We start from the raw sequence: 13,716 nt of genomic DNA, 5'->3' as shown, positions 1-13,716 counted from the left end.
CTTTTATATGTATATGTTACTGATGAAAGGTAATTTTCACAGTACAAGTATTTTATGACTAAGAAAAAACTGCCACTATTTTTTTATAAGTGACTAAGCTGTGGTCTGGAAAAAGAATCCTTGACAGCAGTAGCATATTCCTGTACATCGTATTTCATTTTAATGGAATTAAGATGATAAATTAAAGTAACTGACACCATAACTTCTTTCATTGTTTTGGATTTTGTGACACATTTTCTTCCTGTGAGACTGCACACAAGGTTTGAATTGAGTTCACAAGCAATTAGGTACCTCAGGTTTTTGCATACTCACTTTGAAATGTTTGAACTCATATTTTGATCTTAATATTTTCATTGCAATCAAATCAGGATAACATCGAGACATGCATATTGTCCAAAAATAATACATATTTTTAAATATTAAAAGTGTTGTGGGAGCTAATATATACATCAAGTACAAGGCTGGAAAAAACATGGAGCATAGTAAAAGAATAAAAAAAAGGACAAGGAATTGGCAAATGCACATGACAGGTATGTCAAATTGGAAGTATTGCATTGCAGGAAGTTTACATTTAAAGCTTTTGTGGAAATGGTTTTGAAATTTCTTTTTTGGTATAACAATATCACTACTGATATTGGTAAATATTGTAAGTGTACTTATGAAATTTGCTCATATAGGCAGAATGACATCAATAGTTCAGATGTGGAGTGGGGCATCATATAGGAGATGGTGAATAATGGGTGTGGTAATTGAAAAGCAGTTAAATATTAGGTGAGGGTCACTTATTAACATCATTATTAACAGTTTTCTGCTATAAGATCTCTTCCATTCCTGTATATTTTTGCTTTTTTTAATATTTCATAGTCTATATTTTGTCAGTGGTTAATTTTTAACTATTTTTCACATCACATCCATTAGACAAACTGTTTTTTAACACAACTGAAAAATGATGAAATTATTTTTTTCATTAAAAATAACTTCAAAACAGAATTACCTTAAACATGAGAAAAGTATTATTCACTGAATTGTAAACCTCCAAATGCAAAAATTTATAATGTAAGCTGAAAAATATTTCAGCTTTTATAACACCAGCAGCCAACCTAAAAGGAGTTGAATCATCTAAAACAGATGCTGCCTAGTGATGGAAGATAGATTGGCCTGTGAGCCTGAATAAACTTTGTCTCTAATTAGTATGCAAATCTCACCTGCTCCAGGGCTCTTCCTCTTTCAAAAACTATGATCTATTCAGTTTTTCTGTGTTTTCTGGTGAATAATCTCACCCAGGAGGTTTCTTTTGCATTCCAATTTTCTTCATACCTATAATTTTAAAGTATGCTGTACTCTTCTAGGTCAATATTTTCTTCAAAGCATAAAGATGAGAAATGTTAGAATGTCAGAAATTAAAAGAAAAAAAGCTGAAACAAATGCAGACATTTAATAATAGAAATATTTTTGCTTAATACTATAGGGTAAAATTCTCTTTTACTTATATGTATCTAAAATCCATACAAAAATTGCACAGAGGACTATAGATGTTGAATATAAATTTAATTCATCTGGTAAGCATTTGAATTGATTAGCAGAATATTTAATGTTAAATAAAATATAAAAATGCCTTTAAAATTTGATCTTAGTCTATTAAAAATAGTGATGGGTTTCAACAGAAGTGGGATCCCACTTAGCCAATGTCACTGACATAAACCACATCAGCATGTTATGAATTATAGACTTCTAAATATGTGTAAACTTCTGAGTCACAAACCCAATTCCTCTGCTTCCTGATACAATTGCTTGTGTCAGCATGGAACTTTAATGAAGCTGGACTTGGTTCAGGATGTGGATCTTTTGAGGGATATATTCATATCATCCACCTTCTGACAGTCCTTTCAGGACTCTGCCTGCTAAAAAAACAGCCCTTTTTTTGGTCTCTAGATAGGGAAGTTATTCTCCTAGGTTGCAATGGTCAAAATCTTCATCATCTGACACCCTTCCACTGTGCAAATAAGACTGGGCCTGAATGCATGTGCACCACACACTCCTCTACACACAGACACCTGATCAGGACCTGTGATGGCAATTCCTGCATGTTTAGAGGGCTCTCCAAGTGCAATGAAAAACAAGAATGTACTTTACACTGTGTATATTTAATGGTGTAAGATCTCTTCTATGAAATGCATGAAGGGATTTAGCTACTATTATTCTATATATGTAATTTTCTTTGGTGGCCTTGAAATAATGAAAAGGAATTAAATACACCTGTATTTTATTTTCCAGCTATGTGCAGGGGGCATCCTTGGAAAAGTCCCATAGATGTAGACCCTGAAAAGTTTTCAAAGGCTCCAGTTAATTCCAAAGGCATTTAAAGGTTTGGGCTTTAATCTTCCTAGCCTTTGATTTCCTTGGCGCTAAGATGAAAATGTTACTATGCACATATCTCTGCAGCCCTTTGGAGACTGTTGGATGAAAGGTCCTGTAAAACTGTAAACCATGTTTTTATTATTTTCTTATTGTCCACTAAAGAGAATTTTGCATGGAATATATAAGCATGTTGAACTACAGGGGTTTGTAGAGTTTAATCAGAATCAAGAAATTTGCTCTACATAATCATGTAACTATTATGAAATAAAAGCACCAAAAATGAATAATACATGAAAGTATTTAAACTTTTTCCCTAAAATTTTCTTATTATTTGATCTGATTCGATGGACAGCACTATTAAAGCTCTTCTGAGAAATGTCTCATTCTCCCAGGAGAGGTGCTTCTCATTAAAAGGTAAATATAGGAATATGTTTTAGCTTTAGGGAGTCACCTGATTCTAGTTCAGCACTCACAGATGGGACCAGGAATCTTGTTTGTTACAGACAATGAACAGAATTACAGATGCCAAACTATAAAATTGCTTGAGACAGAGAAGACTAATAGGTCAAAGAGAAGCTAATCAAGAAAGAGGAAGTTCTGCATCACCATTCCCAGAATGATCACTATGATTTTGATTTGGGGGCATAAGAATGCAAAGAAATTGATGGAAACTTTGTTTTTAAATAACATGTAAGTGTGAAGAAATCAGCCTGTTCTCTTCAATGGCAGGCAGGTAGATGGCAGATCCTTGGCAGATGTAATACACTGGCCTGGGGCAGTCCAGAGCAGTGTGTTCTACCCTGGGGGCTCCTCCTGCTTCTGGTTGCACAAGTCCCTGCTGTGGAAGAGATTTATTTCTCCCATTTCACTGTCTTGCTTGCAGGTTATCTCTGTGCAGCCTATTTACAGGGCCATTTTCCTGCTGTGCTCACCAGAAAACAAAGCCAAATTTGAATCAGAAAGTTCTAGTTCATCAAGCCTTATTTTAAATTCTTGGGTCTCTACATTCATTTCAAAGCCTTTCTCAGGCATGTTCAATAGCTCTTCAGAGAAAACAAGGTTTTCTCAAGTTTTTATTTCAGTTAAGCTAAGATGAATTCCTTGTCCAACAAATGATAAAACACCCAGCTCAGAAACAGTGCACAACCCAGTCTGAGTATTGGGACTGGAAAAAGTCACGCTGCAAACAAACATATTCACAAATACTGATATAGCTGTCTAAAAATGCATTTCATCACAGGGTGAAACTCAAGCATTTCATATGAGACAGTGTCAATTTTAGTGGATACTTTGAAATTTATGTGAGAATTACGAGGTCTAGAAGGAGAACTGCCTCTTTTGGTAAGAGAGAAAAGATGCCTCTGCTATGCCCAAAGAGGTGAAATCTCCCAGTGTCCCACCAGATTCAACTCTTGGTGTCAAAATCACTTAATCCTTCTGACTGGCAAACTACTATTGTAAAAATAATCATTTAATATAGGATTTTATAAATTTAAAAAGTTAATTTCTGGAAAAAAAAAAAACTAAATCTTCCCAAATCTCAACCTTTTTGGGGCATTTTGAACATTTTGATCATTTTAATCTTTTTGTTTTCTTGTTTAGTCCTGTGTTCCTCTTTTTGTCAAATTATTTGCATTATGGTAATCTTTCATACAGAAAAAGCCTTATAAAATCAGATTAGGGCAATGTGGACTTAAGGAAATCTAAAGGAAAACAAGCAAGAGCATTTCTCTAAAGCTGTAGGAATAGTTTGCACTAATGCAGTAAAAGTTTCTATGTTTCAGGAATAAAAAAAGAAGCTGAAGTAAATGTACTTCTCATGTTCATGATGAGAAAGAAATATTCAAGAGAATGCAACAAATTACCTTTTCAGTTCATTATTACAAATATATCTAAGAACTTCACATTATTTATTATAATTCTGACTCAGCAGATTAGGGTGAGTATATTACCTTCAAAACCTTGCTAACAGAAGTGAGGTTCTTTGTAGTTTGCTTCTTCCATTCTTTTTCTCCTATTCCACTCCAAAGGGTCAAGCTCAGAAGGAATGATGAGGTGACCACACATCCTGGCAGAGAGAGACCTGCTCTTGAGGCAGGTTTCTCAGGCAGATATGAGACCAGAGCAGGTGTTAGCAGACCAGTGATGCATATACTTTTTCTATTATTCCTTTCTTTTAAATAGCTTTTTTATCATGATCCAATCTTCTTTGACTTCAGGTAACAATATCTTCTATCTAGTGCCTTGAGCCCTAGTCATACTTAAAGATGCACAGAGGGTAGGGTGAGTTTAACCCATACTTCATACCTTTTTAATGTCAGTCTTAATTAACTTTCTATAGACAGGGAAAAAAGAGTGAAACTCCCTTTTAAAACAGAAATTTTGAATTTGCCAGTCATTTTTGTGGAGCAATAAAATGAAAAGAAGAATTAAAATTCTTATAGAGATTGCTTATTAGAGTTACTTATATTCAGGAAAAAATTAAAGCTAAGGATATCAATTTATAAAAAAGTAATGAGACAAAGTAGCAGGCTTTGGTATTTAAAGACACTTTTCAAGTCACTTAATAAAAATCAGAATAAAATGGTTGTTACCTTAGAGAGTTTATATAACTCTTTGAAAATGACATAGAAAAATTGCAACTTTGACGTTTCAAAGCACAACATCCTTTCTGCTGCAACACACACACCTGTACCCCATCTGTTCCTACCAAAGCCAGAAGGAGACCTGAACATCACATGAATCTCATTTCTGTCAGCTAAAGGTACTATGTAAAAATACAGAAGCAATTTCATCCCAAGGATACCACAGTTTCTGCTCTAAAGAAAACATTTGCCAAAAGCCTTGCAAGCCCTATAATTTTCCAATTTCTGTTTGGGAAATATTAAATATTTGAATATTAAAATTTTAACTTTCTCAAATAAATTATCTTTAAAAAATCTACTTATATTTTCATAAGCAATGTCCTGACCTAATTTGCTTGAAATGTTTTCCCTGTGTACTCCTTGTTTCAGACAAACAACCAAAAGATCTGGCACATATTTTTAGCTTAATTCTTTTTCATTCTAGCCAAGTTCATCTCTATGATACAAAACTCTTGAACAAAGAAGCATAATTTTCAAATATTCACAAGGGAAGGAAATGTCATTTTCCTTGTGTGGGCTTCTTTTTTGGTTTTGTTTTTGGATTTTTTGATGTTCTGGTTTGCTGTACAGTTATAATCTCTCCTGCTTTGTAGGGTGTGTGTAATAAATGGGGTTTGAAATTCCTTAAACACTTTAGCTCCGCTTCAGTTATTAATCTCAGCAGCCATTTATTGGTTTGTATTCTGCAAAGCAATGGAGATTATCCTTTAATTAATTCCATTGAGGGGTTCAGCTGCCATCATCAACCACAATATGGTTTCATAAATTAATCTTGTTGGGTAAGTATAATGCAATCTATTATAACATTTATATTAAAATGCAAGCAATAATACTAGAAATCCTGTGCAAGGAAAAGATATATATATGTGTGTATCTCCCAACTGCATTAATTAGTATTAAATTAGTATAATAATATTAGTGATTAGCATACTATATTTTCATATTTTCAAACCATTTTTTATATATTTCAGAATTCATCAGAAAATAAAAAGATAATGTTTTCTTAACTCCTACATAGGTAGCTGTCTTGAAAATTATGAAATTACATCTTACATCTAACTAGCTTTATTAAAAATATATCATGATCTCTGCTTGAGATCCAACTTTCTCACCAATTTGTACTATTGTAGCTTAATCAGTTATAATAATGCATATTTGTATGTGTGAACATTTTGATATCATGAGGAGACATGATATCATGTTAGGGAAAACATGAAATAGTGCCTAAAGTATTTCATAATGTTTTGATCTCAGGAAGCTTCAAATGCTTGATGTGGTCACCTTTTCTGCAACAGGACTGATTATGTTAGAAGACTGATTAAGTGGGAAGTTTTCTCTAGCATGACACGAAGCTGAGCTTAGCTGCTGCTTTTATTCAAAACTAGTTTGTGTGCTGACAGCATTGGTGTCAGCACATGTTTGACTTCCAGGACAATGTTGGACAATTTACTTTCTTTGATCCTGTTAAGTGCTAAGATTTCAGGCATACCTACATTTTAATGGAGGTAGCAGAAACAAGTCAGGAGGTAAGATGGCTCTTTTACACTCACATAGGCTAAAATCAGGAGATGGGGAGATCTTGATTTTCAGATCAGTTCAAGCTGGCAAAAAAAGGTATCATTAGCAATGCTACTCTTTTGCTAAGAACTGCTTTCAGTAGGATTTCTTGCAGATTGGCAACTTCATGCTAAGAAATTAACTGGTGCGCGTTCTCTCTAAAAGTCATCTAGCATTATTATTTAAATTAATTAATTAATTAATTAGAATCCTCCAGACAATCTGCAGAATTAGCTTTATTAAACCCCTGAGCACTGTAAGATACTGCAAAGCCTCTTTGTGGAGTCGATGTAAATCCTAATATTTCATTGATTGAGCAAAGAAGTGCAGAGTTTAAAATGGAGACTTCTTCTATACTAATTTTAGCTTTTTGGTTATACAAATCAGAGATGATGAGCTGTTTTTCATCTTCATGGATAGACATTTCAGTAATTAACTAATTAGTAATTTGTGGTATGTTTCCAATATATATTTACTTTTGGCATTGTAGGTCCAGTGTATCAATCAAGTAGTTCAAGAACAGAAGCAGAGTTCTGTGTTTGCTAAAATTTTATTAAATGTGCTGCTTTGAGAATTTGTAGTGGATAAAAATAGAAATTGTAACAGCTCAGTGTCCTGTAGAAGCTCACAAAACATTGTGTGGCCTGGAAGAGTAAATCATCAGTCAGGGCTGGCATAAAAGCAGATTCACACCAGCGACCCAGACTCTCCCTTGCACTCTGTGTGTCACTGATGTGATTATGTTGTGAACAGTGGTGCACCATGGCAGCAAAATCCTGTTCTAGCGAAAGCAGCCCTGGGAAAGCACGTGTGTGCCTAAGCAGCCAGCAGCAGGGGCAGGGTGCTGCCAGGACAGGCTGCTTAAATGCAAACCAGCCAGCAAGAGCTGCTGCTCCAGGCAGCTCAGGAGCTGCTGCTACAGCAGCACCGCCCAGGCTGAATGTGCTCACTTAGCATGAGATCCAGGGCACGAGGTGGTTCCCAAAAGCAGATCTGTGGTTCCAGTCCTTCACACAGTCCTTCACACCACATTTTCAGGTTGAAAAAGACCTCTGAGATCATTGAGTCCAGCCTGTGACTGAACACCACAATATCAGCTAGACCATGGCACTGTGCCACATCCATCCATCCATCCTTTCCTTAAACACCTCCAGGGATGGTGACTACACCACCTCCCTAGGCAGCCCATTCCCATGTCTAATCACCATTCCTGTGAAAAAAAATCTTCCCAATGGTCAACCTAAGCCTCACCTGATGCAGCTTAAGACTATATCCTGTCACTAGTTGCCTTCCTGTAGTGGTTAGTACTATTAATTCCAGAAAAACAGCAGGTACAGTGGAAACATGTTTATCAGAACTTGTTTAATGCTGGTAGATGAAATGGCCATCTTAATTTTTTCAGTAAACAAAACATAGTTTGCAATATATGGACTTAAAAATGGGACTTGTTTTTTTATTATTATTTTTGTTTTGTTTTGGGTTTATTTAGTTTTCTTTTCTAGTGTCATTGCTTCCTCTTAGACCTTTCAGTTCATGAAAAGCAGTGGCACTCTGCAAGATGTATTATAATAAAATGATAATAACTACTTTTGAAATCTAAATCATTTTGAAAATAATAAATACTTTTGAAATCTGAAACATTGACTTTGATCAAATTTTCATCATTTCTGTTCTACTCTCTGCAATAGAGGTTATAATTTTTTGACTCAGACTGCTCATATGTTTTCAGTTAACATAATATGGTGATATGGTGAAGTGGGAAAAACACTGCATCTACTGATTAATTTATATTGAACCCTTAATGCTAATAGACATGGAGCAGGTCAGAAGTGTCAGATTGTAATGACTCGCAATAGCTGTGGAGTCATAATAACATATATGTGTATGTAGTTTATCATCTGCACTGATTAATCTTAATTCATCTGACTGGATGAGAAGCAAACCCAGTTCATTGAGTATGAGAAATTGGAAACATGGTTCAAAGCCTCCACAGTCAAATTGTCCAGGAAGAGACACTATACACCCAATTTATTAATGCTGAGTTATTACATTCTTTAATTATTTGATAGAAAAACTTTGACAGTTTAATTATAGTGTATAGTTAGACTTTAGTGAACCTGTGTATTAGGTATCTTAGCCAATAAGAAATAGTAATTTTTTGTCTTATTTTTGACTGTAGAAATTTTTACATCTGAACAAAAGGACAGTCTTTTAAAAACAAAAGCTGTTGCCTTAGAGATTCATATCCTTACCTGTGATGGACTATCTAGTAGCTTGTTATCATACTCCTGTTATAATATTGAGTGACTAATAAATGAAAAATTTGATTGTTACCTGTAAGTCCCCATATAACATTCTATAATAAAGAATTCTATATAGCAGCATTTTATTTAAATCTTTAAAACAAGATAAAAGTAAGCTTAATTTTTAATTTAGGAACTTAATAGGAAAATAAGATTTTTCTTTGAGTACTCTTCAGTGACAAATTATTATAACTGGGAACATCATTACTGTCTGTATATCCTTTTAGGTAGGCTTTTCACATGCAGTGGGATTAAGGAACATGTTCTATTTTGCCTTAGAGCCTGTTTGCCTTCCTTGTCCTTTTTACATCTGTCTTGGACCAGTTCTTTAATAGAAGTAGCAGAAATTGTCCCTCATGTGACCATTCTCCCAGGGTTGTGTGAGGGAGCACTGGGAAGGACCCAGGAGTTTCAGTCACCATATGGTACTTGGCCTTTCACATCACATTGGTGGCATTGATTCATGGAAGCACTGGGAGCAGCTGTGTCCTCTCCCTCTGTATTCCACAAACATGAGCAGCAGCATTGGGAATCTGGGTTGAGAGGCTGAAACAATTTTTTGATCCCACGACAGGACTGGAAAAGGTAATTTGTGTCCTCCTACAGAAGGCAATAGCATTACATTGTATGTTTCTGAATATGCAGTTTATGAAAATAGAAACCTGAAAAATGAGGAAAGTGGAGTTTAGTACATGCCAAGGTACAGTGCAATATTTTTCATCCCTAAGGTGGCTACCAGGCAGCCAGAGGATACTGATTTTGGTATGAAGTGAGAGTACATGTGCCACAAGGGTGTGTGGCATGAGGCACTATGAGCAGAGTTAAGGGTGATCACTAGCTTCAACCGCTGTGTTTTAAAAAAATTTGGTTTGGCTGATGCTTTAAAACATGTACAATTTTCAACCCATCAGTGTAGCATCACACTCATGAGCAAGGATTTGTAAGATTGTATTTATCAGTTAAGATTGCAGTTGAGGCACTGAGGTAATTAAAGGCAGAGATGTTATGGGATTTTTAAGTTCTTTTTCCCTTTCTTAAGTCATAGTCCAACAATCTGTTTGAACAAGCAATCTATGACAGACCAAAAAGAAAAAGATTAGAATATCTTAAGTGTTTAGACATGGTCTTTACTACCAGGCTGAGATGTGTGATTCTGCTTTTTCAGCTTCTTCATGGCATCCTTTCACCATTCTGTCACTATATCCCCTTCATCTTCTCTCTTCATCCAATTAACCATTATGCCTTAAGAACTGAGCTGTAAGAAAAAAGTCTTCACTTTCTCCTCTCATTCCTTTTGCCTTGTCTTGCACCACAGACAACAGATCCAGCATGAAAAGTCACTTCCCTTTTAAATTTTGCACTTCCACTGCAGTGCCCAACAACACCTGAAAACAAGCCCAACAACAGCCACAACACTCCCCTCCCTGCTCCCCAGTTCTCAGTAAAAGGGAATGCTGTGCAGTAGTTATAGAAGGCAGAGACAGTTAAGAAATGTTGTAGTATAGTCAGTTATGGCTTGAAATGTATGCCTGTGAAAAATATAGGTAAATGTGTCAATAGTAAGTTTACGTGTAAAAACTAGATATCGGATGAAGATGACTACAGGCAGAGAACCTCAGCAGTATGGAATACTTTTAGAAGCACACTAAATTGTAGGACAAGATGTGTAAACGCAATTTTCAGAATACAAAAGTAGCTATCTTTAAGACCAGAAGAAAACTTAGATGTATTTTTTAAATATTTTACTATACAATAATTTTTTTAAAAACAAAACTCGAATTGGGATTAAATAAATTCTTGTAAGTGGTCCCCTTTCTTCAGAAGGCAATTAATGGTAAGTTTGGATATCAGTCCTGTTACTATTTCCACTTGTAGAGTTTGACACAGGACAAGGAGCTGTCTCTTAGTAGGACATGTACAGCCCTGCAGCCACAAGGAGGGGGTGGGAGAAGAGCCAGAGAGGCTGGGAAGCATGATATGCTCAACATCTAGAATTTCTTACCCTTGTAATGCAGTGGGTATAGTCTTTGTGTTGGATCAGGTGATGAAGTCCTAGTGCAGGGCAAAATTCAGGAGAGATGTTTATTCACTGCATTTTTCCTGGTCTGAAAGCCAATATACAAAATGCAATCAATAAAAGAACTGATTAATTATGCCTGACAGGAGCACCATAAGGAAGGCCTGAGTACAGCACAGTTGTACACAGGACTGATTGCCAGCATTACATCTGGGGACAAATGAGGAAATGGGGACTAATGAGCCCTCGACTAAAGCCTCCTCCTGCCACCTCCATTGCACTGCCCAGCCTGGGTGGAAATAGAATGCTAATTAGACAACTGAGGAGCTGATTGTGATCAAGGATTTTGGAGCATTTTATCAGACATTTACTGCAACATACACTACATTTCTCAGCAACATGGAAGATCAAGAGATATGAGAGCATGATGGACAGATGAAGTGATCAAAAATCAAGGTGTTATATCCACATGGACAAATTGTACAGTAAACATAAAATTAAAGCTTTCAAATTTCCTAGATAATGGGACTAATTAAATTGTTTTGTTTTGTTTTGTTTTCAAAAAGGATTATGTTTTCAAGCAGGGAAATTATTGAAGTTCTGTTGAAATCAGGATAATTATGTTGATTCACACAAGTAAAAAATCATACTTAAATAGAAAAACAGGAAAAGGAAAGTACTTTCTCCTCTCTTCTCCAACATTTAATCTCCTTTGAAATGTGAAAGGGTCCTTATGCAAATTGAAAGCAGATGTAGAAATAGGGTGAATATCTGAAGAAATAGACTGCATGGATTTGTAGTATTAATTTCTCCTGACTATTGCACTTAGATAAAACAGAAGAAAATTTCTACCTCCACAGAAAAGATTCAGTAGCTCTCTAGACTTCAATTTTTATAATATAGCAAGAAATCTGAAACAAGTAAAACCATGAGCTCTGCAAAATATGTTCCTGATGTCATGATGTTCTGTTTGGTGAACTGCACCATTTATCTTTATTTCTTTGTAGGTGATGCTCTCTGTGAATACTTCTGGTTTGAGCCATGATAAGAGTAAAAGCAGATGCATGAAGTCTGTATGATATAAATAATGATTATGCTTGACAAAATACTTTTGACATTTTAAGAGGGGTACTGCTAAGCAATTTGCTCTGGTTTGTTGCTCTCCCATGAAAGAGCTAATTTAGTCCAGTTAAAAGCCAGCTTTCTCATTGGCTCTGAAAAAAATTAGTACTTCGTATGCAGTCCATATCCACAGCTTCCCTGGGAGCTGGCAGTATTAACCAAACACTAGTCCACTCCTTTTCAGGCATGGAAAGTTGCTGGTGGAATATTTACTATCACCTATGTCTCCTCCTGTAGAAATGCACTCTAAATCCACTTGCAAAGAGTTAATAAACAACTGATATAAAACTCTGCATGTCAAATATTAAAAATAATGCTGGTGATTACATTTCTGCTTGCTGTTGGGTTTATCTGCTATATTTTTGCAAGTTGCTACAGTAAAAAAAAACAAGCAAACAAAACCCATGCCTGCAGGTCCATGAAAGGTATCCTGCTACAGGCTGAGATAGAGTTAATTTTTTTCTTAGTAACTTGTACAGTGCTGTATTTTGGATTTAGGTTGAGAATAATGTTGATAATACACTGATGTTTTGGTTGTTGCTGAGCTGCACTTACACTAAGTCAAGGACTTCCCAGTGTGTCATGCTCTCTTAGTGAGGAGGACTACCAAGAACTGGGTGAGGGCACAACTAAGACAGCTGACCTAAGATGGCCAAAGGGATATTTCATACCATAAAACATCAGGCTCAGTATACTAACCATGGGTTGGGTGAAAGAAAATTATTGTCTGCTTGGAGACTGGGTATTGATCAGCAGGTGGTGAGCAATTGCATTGTGCAACACTTGCCTTTCTTGGGTTTTATCTTATGCCCTCTCCTTTTAATTACTACAACTACTACTACTACTACTATTATTATTATTAATTTTATTTTACTTTGTTCCAATTATTAAGCTATTCTTATCATAACCCATGAGTTTTACTTTGTTTTTCATGATTCTCCTCCCCATCCCACTGGGGGTGGGGGAAGTGAGTGAGCAGCTACATGGTACTTAGTTGCCAGTTGGGCTTAATTCATGACAGAAGGCAAAAAAAAGAAGTTTTGATGTCAGTTATTTCAGCTAAGCTGCTAAAGGGAAACTTGTCTGCTTCATTACCCTTCTCTGGACCCGCTCCAGCAACTCAATATCTTTTTGCAGTGAGGGGTCTGGAATTGGACAAAATACACAAGGTGTAGCCTTACCAGTGCCCAATACAGAGGACAATCCCTGCCCTAGTCCTGCTGGCCCCACCATTGGTGATAAATGCCAGGATGCCGTTGACCTTCTTGGCCACATGGGCACACACTGACTTATGTTCAGCTGCTGTTGACCAGCACTCTCAGGTCCTCTTCCTCTGGGCAGCTGTCTGGAAAAAATTATTTATGATGCTAATTTACAAAAATGAAAATTCTTTCATGTCTGAAGCCATCTAGAATAGAGCTTTGTTTCATTTTCTTCAACCAGAAAAATTTCCTTGAAATTAAATTTGACTACAATTTTATTCTTATTTTATTTTCCTTTAAGCATTTTCAACAAATGTGTTATTTAAACTCTGACATATGCTAAAATATCTAAGTTTCCTTATTTACAAAATGTCTGTAGGTTGCAAGTGTCTCCCAGCACATCTGCAGTTTGGGAAACAGCACACAGAGGATAGATTTGGCCTAATCTGCAGTCAGCTCTTGACTGTTGGATGAGTGTCTCAGAAGAGTAAACTGTGTAGGGTGCCTGTGAT

The 13,716-nt window shown here is 35.9% G+C and overlaps 1 protein-coding gene across 10 annotated transcripts in view; it reads left to right on the top strand.

The window, feature by feature from the left end:
* Window positions 1-13,716, top strand: part of RALYL (RALY RNA binding protein like) — a 372,311-nt gene that overhangs the window by 25,924 nt on the left and 332,671 nt on the right. Inside the window, exon 1 of one of the 10 annotated variants that reach the window (XM_021550593.3) lies at window positions 3-2,365. The exons of the other annotated variants lie outside the window; for them this stretch is intronic. The gene's annotated coding sequence lies outside the window, so the exon portion shown is untranslated. Of the gene's footprint in view, window positions 1-2; window positions 2,366-13,716 lie in introns of those variants that run through there. 10 annotated transcript variants of the gene reach the window in all.

The sequence above is a fragment of the Lonchura striata genome, chromosome 1, assembly GCF_046129695.1.
Source record: "Lonchura striata isolate bLonStr1 chromosome 1, bLonStr1.mat, whole genome shotgun sequence".
In the NCBI taxonomy this organism is placed as follows: Eukaryota; Metazoa; Chordata; class Aves; order Passeriformes; family Estrildidae; genus Lonchura; species Lonchura striata.
The sequence above is the reverse complement of the archived record's forward strand: the minus strand, read 5'-3'. Positions and strand labels throughout refer to the sequence as shown.